The 22522-nt window shown below is 39.3% G+C and overlaps 1 pseudogene; it reads right to left on the bottom strand.

Moving 5' to 3' along the window:
- Positions 1–975: 975 nt before the first annotated feature.
- Positions 976–3635, bottom strand: LOC134315267 (uncharacterized; annotated as a pseudogene).
- Positions 3636–22522: the final 18887 nt, after the last annotated feature.

Raw genomic sequence — 22522 nt, forward strand, 5'->3', positions numbered from 1 at the left:
GATATCCTTAATGGTGCTGGGAATCAGTTCTAAACAAATTATGGCGGTCTTATTTAAAATAATAAATTGGAACAATGGGTGAATTCTAATTTGTTTATTAAAATGTTATCATTAGATTTATTCTGTATATTGCAGATCCTAAGAATTACGCTAACCCTCTGATAAGTCTTCTATCTTGACATTCATAATTTCAAAAGTTACTGTTAGATTTAATTATTTTAACATTATAATGTTGAGTAATGCTGAACAGTTCCAGGATCCTGGTGACCTGGGTTGAATCTTGTCTCTGATCACTGTCTGTGGGAGATTGGCATGTTGTTTTACAATTGTGTTTATTTTATTTAGGTACACTAATTTTCTTACATCTCCAAAAATACCAGTAGCTGTATTGACTACTTTAAATTTGACATAGGTGTGAGTGAAGCATCTGTAATGGATAGGAGCCTTTTTGGTTGTATTATTGTCTTGCATCCAGTGGTTCTGTCTAGGCCGAGTGCAACCCTGATCAGGATAAAATGATTACTGGAACTGAATAAATTAATAAATGAATAATAGAAGCATTCCAATATGTGTCTTGCACTGCAAGAGCAGGAACAAGAAACAGCTGTGCCTTTCTCCCTATGGAACTTACTGATTCTGTTGCCATGAATCTATGCAAAAAAATCAGTGCTTACATTAGCACACCTGCACTGCCTCTGGATGGGCATCCCTGGGCTTCAGTTCTCCACCTGGAACCCAAACAGCTAAGGGAGAAAGTGCATACCCTCAGCATGGGACTCAACTATGCCCATTTCACAACTCACAATAGTGCCGTCACCTCTCCAACTGAGTCGTCAAGATATTTACACCTCTGACTGTAGTCTCTCTCTCTCTCTCTCTCTAGCTCTCTCTACCTTTTGCTTACTAGCTCTTTTTTGATTCAGCTCAAAAAGATACAGAAACACATTTACTCTGTCACATACAATATTATTCACATTACAAATGATGTTCAGTGATTGTTAAATCCATCACATCATCAGAATGTTTCAGATGTGATGAACCTGAACCAAGAACATGACCAGGTTTGATAATGGCAGTGTGCTGAACCTGTAAAGCACAAATTCAGCATATTCAAAATGGTTAAGTGAATTAATCCACAGCAGTGGCCTCTCTGGGGAGACCTACCTGTAGTGTAATACCATAAATGCTTTAGGCTGTTTGTCGGATCTGCAGATTATTCAGGAATGTATAGCCATTGCTCTGCAGGAAAAAGAAACCTGATCTAAGATGTGTCAGATTATTATAGGAGTAACATATTCTACTGAATCATTTATTAAAAAAATTGGCAGCACTGGACATGGTGGAAGCCAAAATAAGACATAAATTTGTTACACTTAAGAAAAAATATTAATATGCCATCCACAAAGTTGAATCAGTTCATCTGGACAAAGGTTGTTGTAGAGATACGTTTCATCACTCAATTCGAATGACTTCTTCAGTCTGAGCTGGTGTTGAATACCCAAACCTTATATGCAGTTGATTTGCATAACGACCGATCACCGCCCATTGCATAACAATGGAACTGGTGATCAGGTCTATATGAAATTCACAATGACCATTAATTACAATGGCCATGTGTGTCTTTCACACATGATTGGGGTAAAGCTCCAATGACGGCGTTGTATGATGGTGAGAGATGTACTCTCAGGCCCCCTCCCCGGTTCAGAGATGGTCGTTCCCTGTTCACGTAAATGGCCTCTTTGACTCCACGTTCAAACCAGCGTTCCTCCTTGTCAAGGATCTGCACATCTTCATCATTAAATGAGTGGCCGCTGGCTTGCAGGTGAGTGTAAACCGCAGAGTCCTGGCCAGAAGAGGTCGATCTTCTATGTTGGGCCATCCGTTTCGCCAGTGGCTGTTTAGTTTCCCCGATGTACAGTTCCCGGCAATCCTCCCGGCACCTAACAGCATACACTACGTTACTCTGTTTGTGTCGAGGAACCCGGTCCTTAGGGTGAACTAATTTCTGGCGTAGCGTGTTCTGGGGTTTGAAAGCAACTGAAACACGGTGTTTGGAGAATATCCGTCTTAATTGTTCCGATACTCCCGCCACATACGGAATCACCACTGGTTTGCGCTTAGCCCGCGGTTGTTCTTCTCCTCCCTTCGATCCACTGGAGCTGTGTTTGGGCATTTTTCCCGCTTTTACGAATGCCCAGTTGGGATAACCACATTCACCCAGGGCCTTCTTGACATGAGATTTCTCTCTATCCTTGGCCGTAGTGTCTGTGGGGATGCTGTTCGTCCGGTGGTGCAGCGTCCTGATGACTCCTAGTTTGTGCTCCAAAGGATGATGGGAGTCAAACCTTAAGTACTGGTCCGTGTGCGTTGGTTTGCGGTAAACATTTACTTTCAACCGTCTCCCATCTTTACTAGCAATTACACAGTCTAAGAAGGCTAAAACGTTGTTGCTTGCATCCTCCCTTTTGAACTTGATGTGTTTGTCCACCGAGTTGATGTGGTCCGTGAAATGTGGTACTTCCTCTGATTTTATTTTAACCCAGGTGTCGTCCACATATCTGAACCAATGACTCGGTGGTGTCCCTGAGTAGGTCCTTAGTGCCTTCTTTTCCACTTCCACCATGTACAGGTTTGCAACAATAGGTGAGACGGGGGACCCCATAGCACACCCATGTTTCTGTTTGTAGAACTGTCCTCTGTACGAGAAGTAGGTGGACTGAAGACACAGTTCTAGGAGTGTGCACACCTGGTCCGTTGTAAGGGTGGTCCTCGTGCTCCGGGTGGGGTCGCCTTGTAGTTTCCTACGGACCACCTCCACTGCCTCAGCAACCGGAATGCACGTGAAGAGGGATGTAACATCATACGAGACCATTGTTTCCTCCATCTCAATGATGACGCCCTTCACCTTGTCCACAAAGTCCATGGTGTTCTGAATGTGATGTTCCGTGCTACCTACCAACGGGTTGAGAATCGATGCTAGAAACTTAGAAATGTTATAAGTCACAGAGTTAATCATACAAACAATGGGTCGTAAAGGTACATCCTGTTTGTGTATCTTAGGTAACCCATACAGACTAGGAGTAGCCTCCCCCGGATATAATTTGTAGTACAAAGCCCTGTCAATAGCATTGTTCTGTTTTAAAACTTTCAGACAATCTATCACCTTTTTCTTGTAGCTACTACCTGGATCTCGTTTCAGCAGCTCATAAGTGTTAGTGTCACTAAGTAACAACATCACTTTCTCATGATAGTCTATCTGGTTTAATAGAACAGTACATCTACCTTTGTCAGCAGGAAGTATGATGATGTTATTGTCCTTACTAAGTGTAGTAAGTGCATACCTCTCGTCTCTGCTGATGTTGGATGGCGGAGGCTTTGCATTACTCAGGCAAGCTGACACTTTCATCCGCAACTGTTCCGCTTCCAGGTCGGAGATGTTGTTGTTGCGGATTGCTGATTCTGTGGCTGTGATCAGTTCCACTAGTGGGACTTGCTTTGGTGTAACAGCGAAATTCAACCCCTTAGCCAAGATGTCTTTCTCCGCTTGTGTGAGTTTGTCTGTCCGACAAGTTTTTTACCCACTTGTCCACATCACCAGCGTGTGTTTGCCCTTCATTCCTCTTTCGGCCATCCATGGTCTGTTGGTGTTTCTGTCCTGCAGCAAGCAAGTCAAACTTTTTTTGCTGCCTGGTTTTTGACTTTTCATGTTGTCCTAGACGAGCCTTCTGCGTGAAGTTAATCACCTGTTGGAGAGTGGGCTCATCTAGACGTGATGTAAGTCTTTGTACAATCTGCTCCTCTCTAGTTTTTAAGACAATCGACAGCTCAGACTGAAGAAGTCATTCGGATTGAGTGACGAAACGTATCTCTACAACAAACTTGTGTCCAGATGAACAGATTCAACTTTATGGATTTGTGTACCTGGATTATTGAGCATGCATCAAAAAATAAATATGCCATGTTAGACAAGTACAGTATATAGACAATATACACTGATCAGCCATAACATCAAAACCACCTACTTGTTTCTACACTCACTGTCCATTTTATCAGCCCCGCTTACCATATAGAAGCACTTTGTAGTTCAACAATTACTAACGAGTAATCTAACGCGTTACTATTTCCAATCCAGTAATCAGATTAAAGTTACTTATCCAAGTTACTGTGCGTTACTATTTTTGTAATTTTCCTTAGTAAAAAGATATTTTTGCTTTCTTCTTGGCAGGGGCGGAGCCAGGGGGTGGCCAGTGGTTGCCATGGCCACCATAAAGTAATCTTCGGCCACCCCTATGGCCCCCCCCACCACCGCTTTGCCGGCAATTTTTTTGCGGAAGCATTTCTGCACGCAGGAGCAGCGCACCTCAGATGAGTAGTTCTTCACCAAAACAGTGCAGTAATACACTCAACATAAATGTCAACCACCAACACAGTTACAGAAGTAGTATTATTTAGTAGTATTCGTGGCGCGCTACGAGTAAAAGCGCCAGCTGGCTCTGCGCATTCCAGTGTTGCCAGATTGGGCGATTATCCGCCAAATTGGGCGGATTTTGTTGGAAAACAATTTAATAGCAGGTAAATAACACTTCTATTTAAAAGACAATCTTCCGTTTTAAGAAGCTCCAGCATTGTAGAAGGCTATTAAAAGTAAAGTCAATTTTCAATGCTGATTTAGCGTAATAGTGTTGGTCAGTCTGTATCATATTCTTGAAAGAAAATTAAAATTTGTTTTCCATGCATTCACACTAGCATGTTCTGGGATTCAATTGAGTCTCATCAGTAAACACAAGTTGGCAGCCAAATGAATATCTTTGAAATATTTCGCATTATATAACTAATAAAGTAACTTGTAATCTAACTTAGTTACTTTTAAAATCAAGTAATCCATAAAGTAACTAAGTTACTTTTTAAAGGAGTAATCAGTAATCAGTAATCAGATTACTTTTTCAAGGTAACTATGCCATCACTGCATATAGGAGCACTTTGTAGCTCTACAATTACTGACTGTAGTCCATCTGTTTCTCTGCATGCTTTGTTAGCCCCCTTCCATGCTGTTCTTCAATGGTCAGGACTCTCCCAGGACCACTACAGAGTAGGTATTATTTAGGTCGGGGATCATTCTCAGTACTGCAGTGACAATGACGTGGGGGTGGTGTGTTAGTGTGTGTTGTGCTGGTATGAGTGGATAAGACACAGCAGCGCTAATGGAGTTTTTAAACACCTCACTGTCACTGCTGGACTGAGAATAGTCCACCAACCAAAAATATCCAGCCAACAGCATCCCATGGGCAGCGTCCTGTGACCACCGATAAAGGGCTAGAAGATGACCAACTCAAACAGCAGCAATAGATGAGCGATCGTCTCTGACTTTACACCTGTGTCTAATAGAGTGGACAGTGAGTGGACACGGTATTTAAAAACTCCAGCAGCGCTGCTGTGTCTGATCCACTCATACCAGCACAACACACACTAACACACCACCACCATGTCATTGTCACTGCAGTGCTGAGAATGATCCACCACCTAAATAATACATGCTCTGTGGGGGTCCTGACCATTGAAGAACAGGGAGAAAGCAGGTTAAAAAAGTATGTAGAGAAATAGATGGACTACAGTCAATAATTGTAGAGCTATGGCTACCCTTATAAAATTGCTGGCCCCTCCAGTGTACTGTGCAGGTGAGTTTGCCTCACAGATTGCAGCAGCTAATCGCGGTCTCGTTTCTCTAGTGCAGGATTGTTGTTGTACAGTAAAATGTTAATTGTATCGTATTAGTCTAAGCACATCAGATAATTAGTTATATATTAACTATATCAAAACGAAGCACTGTTAAGTAGTGTTATTGGTATTTTGATACTTTTACAGGCCCATCTACCGTGGAGGCTCAGTTTACAGAAATATGCCCACCTGCCATGCCGTTATGGCTAACATAGGACAGATGACTGACGTTCACTTTGATCAAGCAGGTGCTGCGCCTCATCAGTGTTAATTTGCTGCAGCTGGGAGACCTCTTTATATACCGGTTTCATTGGCCATCTTGCCGCAGGCTCATTCTTTAAAAACAGGCCTACCTTACCACAGGCACCCATTTGCAAGCCCTGCATTTGCAAGGTCAGAATACATGAACCTGAATGCAGGTTGATAAGTAGAAAACTATTAACAAAATACAGGTGGCCAAAATAACAGAAACTAAAAGCAAATGTGTCTACAAAGCCATGCTGTTGCAGTGCTTGCACAATGAAACATGGCATTGTCTTGGTAAAATAACCTCAGACTTTCCAGAAAAAGCAGTCAACTTAGTTGCAGCAATTGTATCTTAGCATATGTGACATATCAATATACACCTCTGCATCAGTGGTACCTTCACAATATGCAAGTCACACATGCCAAGGACACTGATGCCCTCCTATACCCCCGCTCACTGTTGGGATAAAGGGAACTTGACATCCATTTATTTTTTCCAAAAATATCTGAAACACAGACTTATCACACAGACTTAGTGTCTTTTGGTTTATATTGAGATTAGCTTGGGCCTTATGAAAGAAGTGATGTATGGCTTTCTCTTTGCATAACAGATTCTCAAGTTCATTTCTTGTTGCAGTTTCATTAGCCCATGTGGCTATCTTTATCACAGTAGCATGACAGTTTCTTATGCAGTGCCATCTGAGTGTACAAGGTCACACACATTTAATACAATTCAGGTTTGCGTCCCTACTCTACACAGAGAAAGATTTCTCTCAATTGTCTTTGAACATATAATTGGCCTACATATTAACTATTATTATAGATTATGAATATACTTGTAAGAACTTATATAAGGAATGAATAATTATTCATCAGTGTAGGCTTCTAATCAGCCATAACATTAAAACCACCTCCTTGTTTCTACACTCACTGTCCATTTTATCAGCTCCACTTACCACATTTCACCCTGTTCTTCAATGGTCAGGACCTCCACAGGACCACCACAGATTGAGTGCTGATGGAGTTTTTAAACATCTCACTGTCACTGCTGGACTGAGAATAGTCCACCAACCAAAAATATATCCAGCCAACAGCACCCCGTGGGCAGCGTCCTGTGACCACTGATGAAGGTCTAGAAGATGACCAACTCAAACAGCAGCAATAGATGAGCGATCGTCTCTGACTTTACATCTACAAGGTGCACCAACTAGGTAGTAGTGTCTAATAGAGTTTACAGTGAGTGGACACGGTATTTAAAAACTCCATCATCATTGCTGTGTCTAATCCACTCATACCAGCACAACACACACTAACACACCACCACCATGTCAGTGTCACTGTAGTGCTGAGAATGATCCAACACCCAAATTATACTTGCTCTGTGGGGGTTCTGACCATTGAAGAACAGGGTGAAAGCAGGGTAAAAAAATCAAGCAGAAAAACAGATGGACTACAGTCAGTAATTGTTGAACTACAAAGTGCTTCTATATGATAAGTGGAGCTGATAAAATGGACAGTTGGTGTAGAAAGAAGGAGGTGGTTTTAATGTTATGGCTGATTGGTGAGTCCTTTTGCTCCCTGGCACTAGTGTTGGATGTAAAGGTCTGGCTTGCAATTGATGGTCCAGTTCATCTCAGAGATGTTCCTATTGGCAATAGATGACGTTTTGAACATAAAGTGTGGTGTGCCTAGTAAGTGTATATAGTGTTAATTGGTGGCACAGTGGCACAACTTATAATATGGATGCTGCCAGAATTGGTCCCCTCCTCCTATAACTGTCTGTGACAGGTGTGTGTGTGATTAGTTTATGTCTTGAACTGCCTTGACCAGGTCTAGCTGTCAGTGTATGCTGTCAACTACCATTTATTGGTCTTGATTTGTAACTTGTGTTTCTAGGTGTTGATCTTGACTCTTATTATTAGTCACCTTTGTTACAGCATTAGCCATAGTTTCCACATTTCTGCCATACTTTTTATTAGCAAAACACAGTAAATGACCAATAAATAAATTTGTAAATGATGGGTAACGTTCACCCCCTTTTTCGCCTTTAGCTTAAGCTGAAGAGGGGAAGAACTTATTCCACTCCTGTACTCACTGATAAAGTTGTTCTTTTTTTCTTTAATAATTCAGGTGTTTTCATTGGATAACTCCCAGTGGCACCCGGTGAGGCTTATTTCTCATATATCCTTTATTTCTGTAAATTCTGTATACACTTCTAATGGCTTCCTGCATCTTTTATGACTTCTTCAACCATATTCACAGCCAGATCAAAACACATTTACATATCATACTGCTACCCTATCTCACGTATTACAACTTCAGTGTGCAGAACGGATGAAAAATGCAAAAGGCACCGTTAATTTCATTCCCTGCCACTCAGGACACATCAGGGTCGATTCCATTACATATCTCTATTGTCTACCTAATGCAGCTGAAGAGGAAATAGCAGCAGGGCTCAGGGAAAAAGAAATCAAACAAAATAAATGGGCAAAATCCTTTTTTGCAGCACAGTTTTTAAATTGGCAATAGCGAATGGGTCAGCGAGTGTTAGGACATTAAATTGCACAAAGGGAGGATAAGTTCACAGTTTTAGTTTCCAAAAAAATCATTTAAGTTTGGTGTAGTGTCAAACAATGAAACAGAATCCTCTCGGTTAAGGTTGTTAAAGGGTGAACGCTATGGTCACAGAGAATTAATCCATAAGCAGCATCTCAGCTGGATTTAGATAAACATATTTGTAATGGTGTATATTTAAAATGGCCAAGATCTTTTTCTTTTTTCCTTTATGTTTATGTGGTAGAGAGTATCATTCACAAACAATTCTCTATTCTTCCTTTTTTCTTTGATATGCCATCAGTTGCTAAAACGTTCCAGTGATTTTAATTTCACTGACGTAGGCACAAGCTAAGGCGGTACATATGTGCAGCAATGTGCACAAGATGCAGCTTTTCTTCAGATTTGATCAGGGGTTCGTGGAGACAGATTGCAGCACTGGAATGTGCCACTGAGCCTTACAAAGCCCATCTGTTTGAGCGACCCAGTGGAGGGGGAAAAGAAACGGACGGCAGGCAGAATGATGGAGTGCCTATTAAAAATAAAGCAGGCTATGGTTGTGCACCTTACTGTGCTGTTTTTTAGGTTTGGAGATGGGGCTACACTAATTGCATTTACTTACTGTTTTTTTTTTTTACTATTTATATGCTTTTTTCTTTCTTAGACTATTTAACCATGTTTTTAAAAAAACTATTCAACTGCCAACCCTTTATTTAGCTGACAACCCCTTATTTACATAAATAACACACAACCTGCGATTTGTATCTGTTTGAAAAAGCTTAGATTGTTGTTTATACTCAATTGAATAAAAATAGAAACTGAAATATCAACAGAATTTATCTCCCTTGTTTAGTATCTGGTAAAGCCACCTTTGCCACCTTTAAACCTGCAACCATGCTACATAACTCCTAAATAATTTTTCACAATGTTATGTATACACCGATCAGGCATACCATTATGACCACCTTCCTAATATTGTGTTGGTCCCCCTTTTGCTGCCCCATACTCAACAAACTGCGACACACTGTGTATTCTAAAACCTTTCTATCAGAACCAGCATTAACTTCTTCAGCAATCTAAGCTACAGTAGCTCGTCTGTTAGATCGGACCACACGGGCCAGCCTTCGCTTCCCACGTGCATCAATGAGCATTGGCCGCCCATGACCCTGTCGCCGGTTTACCACTGTTCCTTCCTTGGATCACTTTTGATAGATTCTGACCACTGCAGACCCACAAGAGCTGCAGTTTTGGAGATGCTTTGACCCAGTCGTCTAGCCATCACAATTTAATCCCTGTCAAACTCACTGAAATCCTTACGCTTGCCCATTTTTCTTGCTTCTAAAACATCAACTTCGAGGATAAAATGTTCACTTGCTGCCTAATATATCCCACCCACTAACAGGTGCTGTGATGAAGAGATAATCAGTGTTATTCACTTCACCTGTCAGTGGTCATTTAAATTAAAAAAGTTTGATTTGGTTGATTAATTTAATCAAAGCCATTGGCTTCTGCAACTAAACCACAGTGGCAGCTGGTGTCACATTAGCTATTTTAGCAAGTTCTTTACAAGTTCAAGTGTTTTTTCAAGTTTAGAGGTGCAGTCCAACCTAGACAGAGTAGTTCTAGATTAATAAGATCTTCACATCTTTATGGTGAATTAACAGAGCTTTACGATATGTAAAGTGCCTTTGAGATGGTCTTTTATCACCAGATCTGTGATTAGATCTTTGACTTATTTAGTTTGGTAGACAGACTCTACCTTACTGACAGACCTAACAAAGAAAACAATTCCTTTGTTATGTAATGCAAAACAACTAATAAATAGAATAATTAGAATTTAATTAGGTCTACTAGAATCTCTGCTGGGATCCCTAGGTGTTCCCAACCAAGTCAGGAGATATAATCCCTCCAGCGGGTCCTGGGTCAACCACGTTGCCTCTTCCTAGCTGGCTGTGCCTGGTATACCTTCACCGGGAGGAGTCCAGGAGGCATTCTTATCAGATGCCCGAACCACCTCAACTGGTTCCTTTCCACATGAAAGAAAAGTGGTTCTACTCCAAGCTCCTCTTGTATCACTGAGTTCCTCACCTGATCACAAAGAGTATGCCCAGCAAGCCACCAGAGAAAACTAATTTCGGCCTCTTGTATATGTGATCTCATTCTATTAGTCACTACCCAAAGCTTAAGACCATAAGTAAGAGTGGGGACCTAGATTGATCGATAAATTGAGAGCATTGCTTTACAGCTCAGCTTCCTCTTCACCACTACAATCTGGTACAGCGGCATTACTGCTGACCCTGCACCTAACCTACATTCAATCTCTCGAACCCTCTTTTCATCATTGTGAACAAGACCCCGCGATACTTGAACCCCTTTCATGTGGGATAATTTCATTTGCAAATAGCAGAGATGATACCTCCCCAACCTCCTAATGGAAGCCCTCCCCCCCGTCCCAGGCTACACCTTGCCACTCTGTCCACAAATGTCAAGAACAGAAGTGTAGATAGAGCACAGCCCTGATGAGCCAAACACTTACACTGAACAAACCTGGCTTACTGCAGAGAATGTGACCACAACTCAAACACTGATGGTACAAGGACCGAACAGCTTGCCTCAGACACTATACTCTTGAAGCACCCCTCACAGAATATCTGGACAACTTGGTCATATACCTTCTCCAAGTCCTATGGCCCCTCAATTATCTGCAAGAGGGTAAATAGTTGATCTGTTGTTCCATGACCAGAACAAAATCTGCATTGTTCCTCCTAAATCCAAGGTTCCATTATTGGATAAATTCTCTTTTCCAGAACCCTGGCATAGGGAGGCTGAGAAGTGTAATGCCCCAATTTTAGCACACACTTCCTGGTCTTCCTTTTTTGAGAATGTCAGCCAAGACAGCCTCCCCAGCATCAAGGGCCTCCAGCAAGCCTTTGTCTTTTGAGTCATGTGGACCCACCACCCACAAGATCCAGAGTAACTGCATGTCATGCACAGGTCGTGGGCAAAGGGGAACCTGGCTGCATCGATCTTGGGTGTGGAAACTGGCTCTTGGCACATGGAATGTAACCTCACTGAGGGAAGGAGCTGGAGCTGGTGCAGGAGGTTAAGAGATGCCAGCTAGATATAGTTGGGCTCATCTCTACACACAATGTGAGCTCTGGAACCAGAATCCTCCATAGGTTTGCCCTCCTACTTAGGAGGTGCACAATGTGAGAGGTCCTGGGTGTGAAGATACTCACAAGTCTTCTGCCATACAGGTGGCCTCAATGTGGCATCGGCTTGTAGAGAGAAAACCTTTGCCTGTTGTGTGTGCATATGAGCCCAGCAGCAGCTCAGAGTATTCAGCCTTCTTGGAGATAGTGGGAAGAGTTCTGGAAATTCCATATCCTGACTCAATACACTCTTTAAAATTCATTTTAATGGTTTTGACAATCATAAAATTTAATGAGTATAGGGTCATTTGTTGCACTGATCTAGCCTTAAAAATAAACACATAAAAAATGGATTTTTAAACATTTTTTGATAAGCTAAAGCCTTTGTGTTTTCCTCAAATCAGGAAGATGTTGCAGGCCTGAAATGTAAAAATAGATGTATATTAACAAATGAAATGAAGTTAACCAGACAAAACATGAAATATCTTGGGTTCATACAATCTGCAATTAAAAAAAGGTCAAAGTAAATGTAATTATTGTTGTATTTTCCATACTGTCCCAACTTTTTCTGATTTGTGCTTAAAGGTGCAGTCTAAAATTATACAATTTACAACGGTTTGAAGGGGCAAATACTTTTTTTAAACACTGAATTTTGTCTTTCCTTTGGTGTGAGGCACTATAAAATAATGACCTGTTCCCTATTTTACTCTAACCCCTTTAGAGAGAGCGATAGCCAAATCACAGGTTTAAATATGATTTTGTCTGTGTGTGTTAGAGTTTATTAGTTGATGTGGAACTTTACCACTCACACTTTGTGCTCAGCACATGTGAATTGGTGCTGTGTGATCCTGATGCTAATTCCACCTCTTCTCCAGCAAGGCTTTGGTACGTTTCAGCTCGGTGACAGCTTGATAACTAGACTCGGCAGAGGTGTCTCTGCTACATTTCCCATTTGCTGTCTAATTCACACATCAGAAACATATACTCACAAAAGTGAGGTGGTAACGGTAAAGACATCAGCGTTGTGGGTTCATTGGCAGCACCTATTCAGCAAAAAGTGAGAGTATCAATGTGTTCTTGGTGCAGGAGGTGGATATAATCAGAGTAAAAGAGAAGGAAACAGAGGCATGGATGGAGGGGGCTTGCATTGCAAGTAAGAGTAGGGCTTGAATGGGAAATCATGTTGGGTTATTTTTAATTCATGCACTACCACCTGGTTAATGGAGTTTTTGGATCTTTCAGCTCTTTCAGGCTGAAACCAGGCTTACTTTAAAAGATCAGCCAACTAAAAGCTTTAAAATAATTCATGTCTGCTGCATTGCCAGCCACTAATCATATGATGTAGAAATGTATAAATAGGCAAATGTCAAAAAACATTATATTAAATTCGACTGAACAAACAAAGCAAATAAGGTATTGGGAAAAGCAGCGTGGACTAAATAAATGTCTGTTATGGAAAATTGTTGATGCTTTTAAACAAAGACATTTAAATGGTATTTCTTTTAAAGTAAATAATCCTTAAAACCAGTTTTAATTTTTACTTTTGATTGTTTTATCCTTTTGTATTTCCTAAGCTCACTATGATTTATCCAAGTTGGAACATACCCTGGAGAAGGCACCAATCCATTGCAGGGCAAAGCACACTCTCAGATTGATGTACTCACACCTAGATGCATTTTTAAAAAGCCAATTTAATTGTACTATGTTTTTCAGTGTAATCCTTTTTCTTAAATATGTTCCAATAGTTTGTTAAAAGATTGCAATATGTCCTGAGCCTACCAAAACACACTGGCCAATTCATTGTGTCACACACTTGCCCAATAATCTTTATTCACTTACACTTATAGGCAATTTACTGTATCTAGATAATGCCAAGTTCACACTACACGACTTTCAAGATGTTCAGATTGCTGTTCAGTTTACACTACACAACTGGATCTCCTGCACTCGGGAGTCTTTTGAGTCCTTGTGTATTTCACACTACAAGACTAATCGGCGATAGGGGGTTCACACTACACGATCTATCACCAGGAGGAATCGCAGATGAGTCAGTCTGGTCTCCCAAACTACGTTTTGTCACGAAAACACACGCGAGAAGTGATAACACATCCAAAAATGCACATCAACAATAAGCAAGCGATCAAAGTTCGCAAAACAATCTAATTCTTGTTATTGTATATTTCTTGTCTTGTATATTTCCCCAGACATTACCGGGGCTGTAGAACTGTTTCAATAAAAAATTAAAAAATGTCTTTATTTACATGTTTGTAGCTTGGAAAAGAGACGAAAGGGGTTTGCTAAACTAAGGCCAGGAACAAAAATCATTCTGGGTTAGTGAGTTCCTTATAGCTGTTTAGTTAGTTGCTAAATTGATGTCTGCTTTGTTGTTATGCTCTTTGACAAGCTAAGCAAATAGTCTGCATTAAGTGGAATTAATCACATTAGTTCCAGTTCAACTGATTCTATCAAATTAGACTTCATGCAAGCCTACTGCAGAAAGTGAGAGATCTTATCTTTATTATATATGTGGTGCGAACTGCATCAAATTGAAATAAATCAAATGTCACATTAATAGGTGCTGTATGACATCACTTGGCAAGTTCGGGATGCGATCCTGTGCTGAGATCAGAGATTGCATAGAATCTAATCATATGCAGCAAATTAAAAAGATTTTAATACTGATAGTGCACACTGGCATATCATTGTCCTATCAGTTTAAAATAATGCTTTTTAGTGCATCTATTCTAGATGAATGGGGTAACAAATCGATGATCTAAACAAAGATGTAGTGTTATCTTAATACAAGCAGAATTAATGAATATCTGAGAACAGTGAGATAATGTTATCAGCCTAAGCAAATAAAAAATCAACCAGTTCTTAAACAGCATCTTGGTCCTTACTTAGAACAACCCCCTCAAATTATGTGAACATCAAAAAACCAAGACATGTACCAGTGCATCACCAGCATGTTCTTCAACTTCTGTGCGTTGTAAGGTGGATCCTCCTACAGTACATCCTGGTTCCATTGTTCGGCAGGTAGCCAATGCACATGTGCCCTGCCTACCACATGATCTTGGAGAAACAGGATTTGTCTGAGTTTTAGACCTTTTTCATTGCTCTGATGTCTAGTTCCAATACCTGCATGGTTATTGTAGGTGTTTTATTGAGCTAGTATGGGCCCTATACACAGAAGGGTTTGATGCACTGTGTGACATATGAACCTCATCACCTGTATTAAAACTGTCTAGAATTTAAGCCACTATAGCTTTTCTGTTGGACAATACCAGATGACATAGAATATATCTGACAGTTCACCTGGCATCAATGATGGCCACCCAACAACATGACAGGCATTTGTGTCTTGTTCTTCCTCAGACCACTGTTGGTGGATACTCACTATAGCTGCCTATATTGCTGTTTAGTGATACTTCAGCCCAATATCTAGCCATAATGATTATCAAAATACCCTCATCAAAGGCACTCTGGTATTTAGGTCTGCCCATATCTGCTGCATTGAATTATTATAAGTAACTGCCATCATGCTAAAATAAAATACATCTCTGACCATGACATGTACAACTTTTATAAAATAGGCATTGCCATGCACATTTTATTTTGGGGAGAGGGCATTAAAAGTCTTGGCTGAGCATGGAATGTGGTTACAGATCTTTAAAACAACATGTTTAAAACAACATGTTTTCAGACCTTATTGCTGTGTTCTGATAAGCCACTGTGGTGATGTTTAGTTGTTTATTCAGACATAAATAGTGTGCTTTTAGGATTTGCAGTCATATGGAAGACAAGGTAGGCCCAATTGAGATCACAACAAAAAAGTCGATATGGGTATTTACCAATAAAAGGCTGAGATTTAGTGTTGAATACTTATAAGAGGATTAGAGGACTTTAGTCAGTGCGCTGACAGGGTTCAAGGCTCTTGGCTTTGGGTCTAATTGTCATTGTTCCTCATTCACAAGCTCAAATCCCTCTTCCTGTTTCTTGAAGCAGCTTAATACTCAGCCGAATGCACTAGGAAGGTGCCCTATTGTAACCATTTAAATTGGTCTTGCAACATTTAACCCTCTGTGTGCCCTTAAGTGTACCCCTGAATGGGTCATTCAAAAAATGTTATATAAAATGCACTACATGGCCAAAAATGTGGACACCTTTCATTTCTAAGCAACTTCAGATCTCAAGATACAATGTACAAACAATTTTATATAAGTATAATGTACAAATTTGTGAGTTTTTTTGGTTCCTTTGCTTCAATTTTCCAGTCACAGAAAACAGTATGATTGCTGAAATCATTACAATTAATGATTGTAAGAATTAATAATTGTAAGACTTACAAGTGTAAGAGTTGTGTATTCAACATTATCTATTTAATTAACCACTGTGGCTGTATGTTGATTTATTTTGAATAAACAATAAAGTGATTTTATTTAAAAGCAGATCTGATCAGATTTGTACTGTATGTTTCTGGTTTGGACCTTGGTTTAACATCATATGCTTAGGGTTGAATACATCTTCACAACTCCTAGTTGGAATTCCAAGGTGAGCAAGCACATTTATTTTAATTTGTAGATGTAACTCAATATTAATATTAATTAATAGCCAATATTATTTATTTGTAAAGCACTTTGAATTACTCTGTATATAAAGTTAATGCTATATACGCAAATAGCCTATATCCATAAACATGTCAAATCTTTCAAGTGGAAAGCCTGAAGTATATATTGGAATGTCCAACCCCCTCTATACAAATTCTTGATTTATGCCCTAGAATTTAAGTTATATGTATGTCACTTTTTTATATGTAAATATGTATGATGAATAAACCCAGTAAAGAAAAGAATATGTAATTTGTTAATTCTCTTTAATCTTTATTTAACTGACAATAGTACAAATATAAGATTTTTTATGTCTTATACGCAGGTGAATAGGTAACAGGTGGGGAAATCATGATTGGGACTTGGGATTGTCTTTACAAGCAATGATGGGTTGTGGTTCACCACTTTGTACCAAGCCTTAGGAGATAATTGTCAATCAGTTAAAAAAATTCTTATTGCAAGACTGCAGTCTTTCACCATTTACTGTTCATAATTTTGTAAAAAGATATAGGGAATTTGGAGAAATCTCAGTCTCTGTAGGGCAAAACCACTGTTGAATGTGCATGTGCATTCTGTGCAGAGACACTTCTCAGAGGGAACAGATGAGTCCACGGTTTAGCTTGTTTTAGGGAAAAATGGACGTCGAGTTTCCTTTCAAAAGATGAAAAGGACCATCTAGACCATAATCAGTGAAAGTGCAATAGCCAACATCTGTCATGGTATGGAGGTGCATCAGTACCAATGGGATGGGTGGCTTGCATATGTGTGAAGGTACCAGTAACACAGAGTGGTATATTGGGATTTTAGAGAGACACATACTGCCATCAAAGCTTCTCTTCCTGGGACGTCCATAATTATTTCAGCAAGACAATGCCAGGTGTCCCACAAAAATGTAATGGGTAATAAATTTTTTATTTCTTTCCATGGCAATGCTATTGGTTAAAATATTTTGGCACATTTTTATCTCCCTGCTTTTATATCAGAATATTAACTTGACTTGTATTAACTTTATATTGAAAATTGAAATTGAAAATACAATTAACATTTTATTGAAACATATATGTTGGACAATCTAACATGACACAATCACAAAGACCAGGCTGAGACGTCTGTGTTGCTGTAAGCAGCAGTGGAGAAGGGGGAAAAGTGGTTGGTTAAAGTTGACAGATTTTTCACCTGAAGGCAAATGCAGGCAGAGGAAGCTGTGGGTTCAGTGGGAAGTGGACTGCCTCTTCCAGGAAGCATGTCTCCTCTGTTATTCATTATTCATCTAGCCTCATAATTAGCTCCTGTAGTTTACATCACAAGATTTGCTGTGGCATAAAATAATATGCAAATGGTCCCATTTATTTCCACATTAAATGAGCTCAAATTGTGTTTATTTATTCAATTTGTTACAGCTGTTGGGAGTATAAAGAATTCTGTATATTTTGTGATCTCTAATATAGTTCTAAGATGAATATCTGAAGCTAGAAGCCTTAACTTTAAAATGTTGGGTTAAACCATGAATGTCAGAATGTGTGATATAATATTGTATAAAGTCTGTTTTTGGACTATGCACTATGGACTATGCCAAGTAAAGTACCTTGCACTAATGACAAATTATGTAAACCACAGTAAATCCTTGCCACAGTCGCCCTTAGCTTGCTCAACAGGGTTTTTTTGTATCTGTTGGTCCTGGATTTTGTAAAGTTGCTTTGAGACAATGTCTACTGTAAAAAGCGCTATATAAATAAAATAAAGTTTAAAAAGCTATATATAAATAAAGTTGACTTGACTTGACACTAAACCCACTTCTAGCTAACTGTTAACTAGGTGGTTAAGGTACTGGACTAGTAATTGAAAAATCCCTGATTCCAGCCCCACTACTGCCAGGTTGTCCCTGTTGGGCCCTTTGAGCAAAGCATTTAGTCCTTAATTGCTTGGATTCTATATGGTCACAGTTGTAAGTCACTTTGGATAAAGGTGTGTGCTTACTGCTTTAAATGTACCTAGCCAGCACAGAGCCCGGACACTTTAAAGCTTTAAGAAGGTTATTCTTATTAAGAAAGAGTAAAAAATCTGTTAACATTTGTCACAGTACACACATTTAGATTTTTTATTGGTGAATTAAAAAAAATGTTTTATATGGTCAGGGTTAATAGTGTTATCATGCTGGTGGACAAAAACTCTGGCAATGCTACTAAATAAAGATCCATTTGGGAACTGAAGACAGTGGGCTTTTATTGGTTAACAAGGGAAATTGATATGACTCACTCTAAATACTTAATCATTACTAAAAAAATATTCATGACTTTTTGACAAATTGCTGACAAATATTTTAACTACAGTATAAACATGCAACAGTTAATCCACAGAAGAAATTTTAACACCAGAAACTTCCTGCATTATGGTTTAAGGTGGGGATTTGCCAAAACAGCCTAGCCATTGGGAGGTGCACTTGTCTGTGCACTTTCAGTATCGGTCCCAAGCCTGGATAAAAATAGAAGCTATGCCAAGTCTTGTATGTGGACTGTGGCAACCCCTAAATATGGGAGCAGGTGAAAAAAAAGTGGTTAAACAGAATGTTTATTTTTAATTATGTATTTATTTATTCTTTTATTAGTTTAACTGGATTCCCCTTTCCAGAATATCATTGGCAAATGACAAATTATAAAATCAAATTGTGATTTTAAAGCCCTGGCATTTGGTCCATTTACCTATATAGTTGCTTCAGTTACTAAAGGATGTAGACAGCTGAATGTTCTTTTCTTCTCCTAACCTGTTTAGTCTCTATGTAACTACAGCGAGAGGCAAGTGGTGTGTGGCAAAAGAAAGAGCATCTGCTTCAGATCAATGCTGGCACATTGGTTGCTCTGCGTGTGGGATATCTGAGGTTATGAACTGGAACATCAACATGTTTGTGGAGACCTTTTTAATTGACTTATACATAATACTCATCATAATTACACATTATTCCAGCTACATGTTCTATGTTGACTTATGTGCACTAACTCACACTATTATCACCAGAAATACCATAAAACCCCTTTCTAGATTTTGATTTTATTATACTTCCTTGGAGAATGTTTTCTTTATTCTTTGTAATTAAAAATGGTTTGCTCTTTCATACATATACTGTTTCCTGTTATCTCATTTTGCTCTTACCAACATATATCCATTTAAAGAAAAAGATTAAACAAAGATTTATTTGATAAAAAGAAAAAGCCTATGCAAAATAGATTTCAGAGCTAAGCCATTTATTTCCAATAAATTAAAGACCAAGGATGATTTTCAGTCTTTTGGATGGTAGCTTCTATGAATTTGTGAATAGCTTTTTTTTAATGCTTGTCTAATATCTTTCAGGATCATTGTCTGTTGTTATGTAACTTTTGGCACATGTGAAAAAGTACTGTATTTTTTATTATGTCAGTACTATGCATTGGGGTAAACTACAGTATAATTCTTTATTTCTGCTTGTACACTGTTAGCATTCTATCAGGGTGTTCTAATTAGAGCTGGTTCTTAATTATCAACATAAGCAGTGCCAATAACCACTGCTGGGCTACTACTGTTATTGTTACATTGTCAGTAAAGGTTGTTTGAGCAACAGAACAAAAAAGGTACGTAACTAGGGTAAAATCAACAGAGGTTGTTTTGTGTAGGAAATAAGACAGTTTACAGTTATCTCGAATTAAAAACCATCAGATATGAATTTATGTAAATTACACAGCTTTTTATCAATTTTACAGTTTATTGGCTAACATGTAAACTAATACACTGTTTTGTTAAAATGCTTGAGTTCAAGATATACCTAAACTTGTAACATGTAGCCCCATTAGTATGCATAGTTAAAGGAGATTTAGGTGGAATTTTTTATGAAAGAAACTGCTCTTTAAGATGTACCTTGTTAAGCACTGCCTACAGGCTTGGCTCACGCAGGTGATTATTCTGGGCTTTGATTAGGGTTCATGTGGAATTATTAGCCTTTGCCGCCCCCCTTATGTTGACTTGGATGTGAAGCTGAAAACCTCAGGTTGAATCCTTTTTCTTTTGTAAGTGTGCACCAGCTACTGCACCGAGAGACTCTGGATTAAACAGCTGACATCTGTAATGAAGGCCAGAACACAGTGTGGGTGTGGGAATGTTCATATGTCCAATTAGCCATCTTTGGGAATGACCTTCTCTTAGATTAGTGAACTGAAAGGTTCATAATGGTCCATTTTGTTTTGGTGTAAATTTATTTTTGAGGCATAGTATTAAGACAAATCATATGCACAGTGAAAGTGGGATTTATTAGGAGTGAGCAATAAAGCTATAACCTTATGTTCTATGTATCTACTGTGAATACTTGAATTTAAGTCCAAGACTGACAAACCATATTGTGTTAATCCTTATCTGCTAAAATGTGTGTAATATTTAATATCTTATATGTAGTAACTCTCATATTTTATAATGACAAATAAACTGACCTGGGTTCAATTCATGCCTTTGGTCACAGTCTCCGAAGAGTTTTGCATGATCTCCTCTAATGATGTCTGCTGGGTTTTCTTCCCTCAACTCACCAAAACTTGCAAAGGGTGTTTTGGTTACTCTAAACTGCCCCTTGGTATGACTGAGTGAGTAAGTTAATGAATTAGTAAGTGTGTAATGTACTGTTATGCGTTGGTGCACTGTTCAGGGTGTATTATTGTTTAATATTAACAATAGTTTGAACATATGTGGTTTATAATGCAGTGCCATTTCTTCCTTTTTCTCCCAATTTAGCGTAGCCAATTAGTCTTCCGCTGCTGGAGATCCCGATCGCGTTTGATGAGGATATATTTGCCTGCTCCATGTCCCTACCGATACATGCACAGTCATCCAACCCCTTCTTTTTCGCCCGTGCTTTAGTGGATTTGCACATGAGGCTCATCCACTTTTGCACAGGTGCCCGGGTCTGCTAACCAGGGTCCTTAAACAGTGTTTGAAGACCCCATCCACTTAGTCCGGCCTTTTTCCACCCAGCAGACTCGGTGGCTAATTTTGTGTGCTGCAAGATCTGCCAATTGTTCCTGCTAGATGACGCCCAGACCGGTAGCCGAGCTGTTCAGAATCTCAGCACTGGTGTGCTAGCGGAATATCCCGGTGCGCCACCTGGGCTCCCATTCTCAAAATCTTTTGTTGATGATATACACTATAGATGGTGAAATACCCCAAAATCTTGCAATTGCTCACTAACAAACATTGTTTTTACACTGTTGGATTTTTTGCTTATGTATTTTTGGACAAGTTTGCTTACATTTGAGCTTACATCTATTATTGCACGTAACAACACAGAGCTTTTTCTGGATGTTATTTTATACATAATAATATTTACATTAGCTGCTTTTTTATTAGAGTGTTGCTAGTCTTGAATTTCCCAGTTCCAACTTATTTGAAATTGCAGGCAAGTTGCAGGCATCAGTTTTACATTATGCATATACTGTACTTCCATTTGGGCTGCACAGTGCTTCGGTATTTAGCACTGTCACCTCACAACAAGAAGGTTCTGGGTTTAATTCCAAGGTGGAGAGGTCTGGGTCCTTTCTGTGTGGAGTTTGCATGTTCTCCCTGTATCTGGGTTTTCTCTGGGAGCTCCGGTTTTAGGTTAATTGGAGATAGTAAAATCGCCCCTAATGTTAATGTGTGTGTTAAGGTGTGAACGTGTTTGTGTGTATGCTTGCCCTGCAATGGACTGGCACCCTGTACAGGGAGTTTCTGTGCAACTTGCACCTATTAAGAGCTGGGATAGAGTCCAGGACCCCACTCTGATTAGGTTAAGTTGCATAGAAAGTGAGTGAGAGTAAGTAAATTCCATTTTATTTATTGATAAATGAGGCTTAATTTTGAAAGTTTGTTATAATGATGTTCTTCCTCTGCTTGGGCCTTTTGTTCATCTGTTTAGTTTTGGGTACAAACTTACAAAACCTAGCAGCTTTGTTTCTCTGCACTGTGACTGTCCTTCAGGGTTTATAATTGTAGTCCATTCTTAGACACTGCGTATCTGTTTATTCTCTTTTCTACAATGTGACATACGTATGCGGATGTAGTCATTTTGAAAACTCTTAAAACAAGAGAAGCTGCCCTTGTTCCATTCTGGATATAGGGTAGGAAACAAAAACACAAAAAAGACATGAATTGAAAAAGAGACAAATCTTTGCTTAGATAAGGCAACAATTGGAACTCAGTCTATTGTTGTGAGCTGAAACAAAAGATATGTTCAGTGCCCACTGTCGAGCTGTGTGCTTT

This window comes from Trichomycterus rosablanca, chromosome 5, assembly GCF_030014385.1.
Source record: "Trichomycterus rosablanca isolate fTriRos1 chromosome 5, fTriRos1.hap1, whole genome shotgun sequence".
Classification (NCBI taxonomy): domain Eukaryota; kingdom Metazoa; phylum Chordata; class Actinopteri; order Siluriformes; family Trichomycteridae; genus Trichomycterus; species Trichomycterus rosablanca.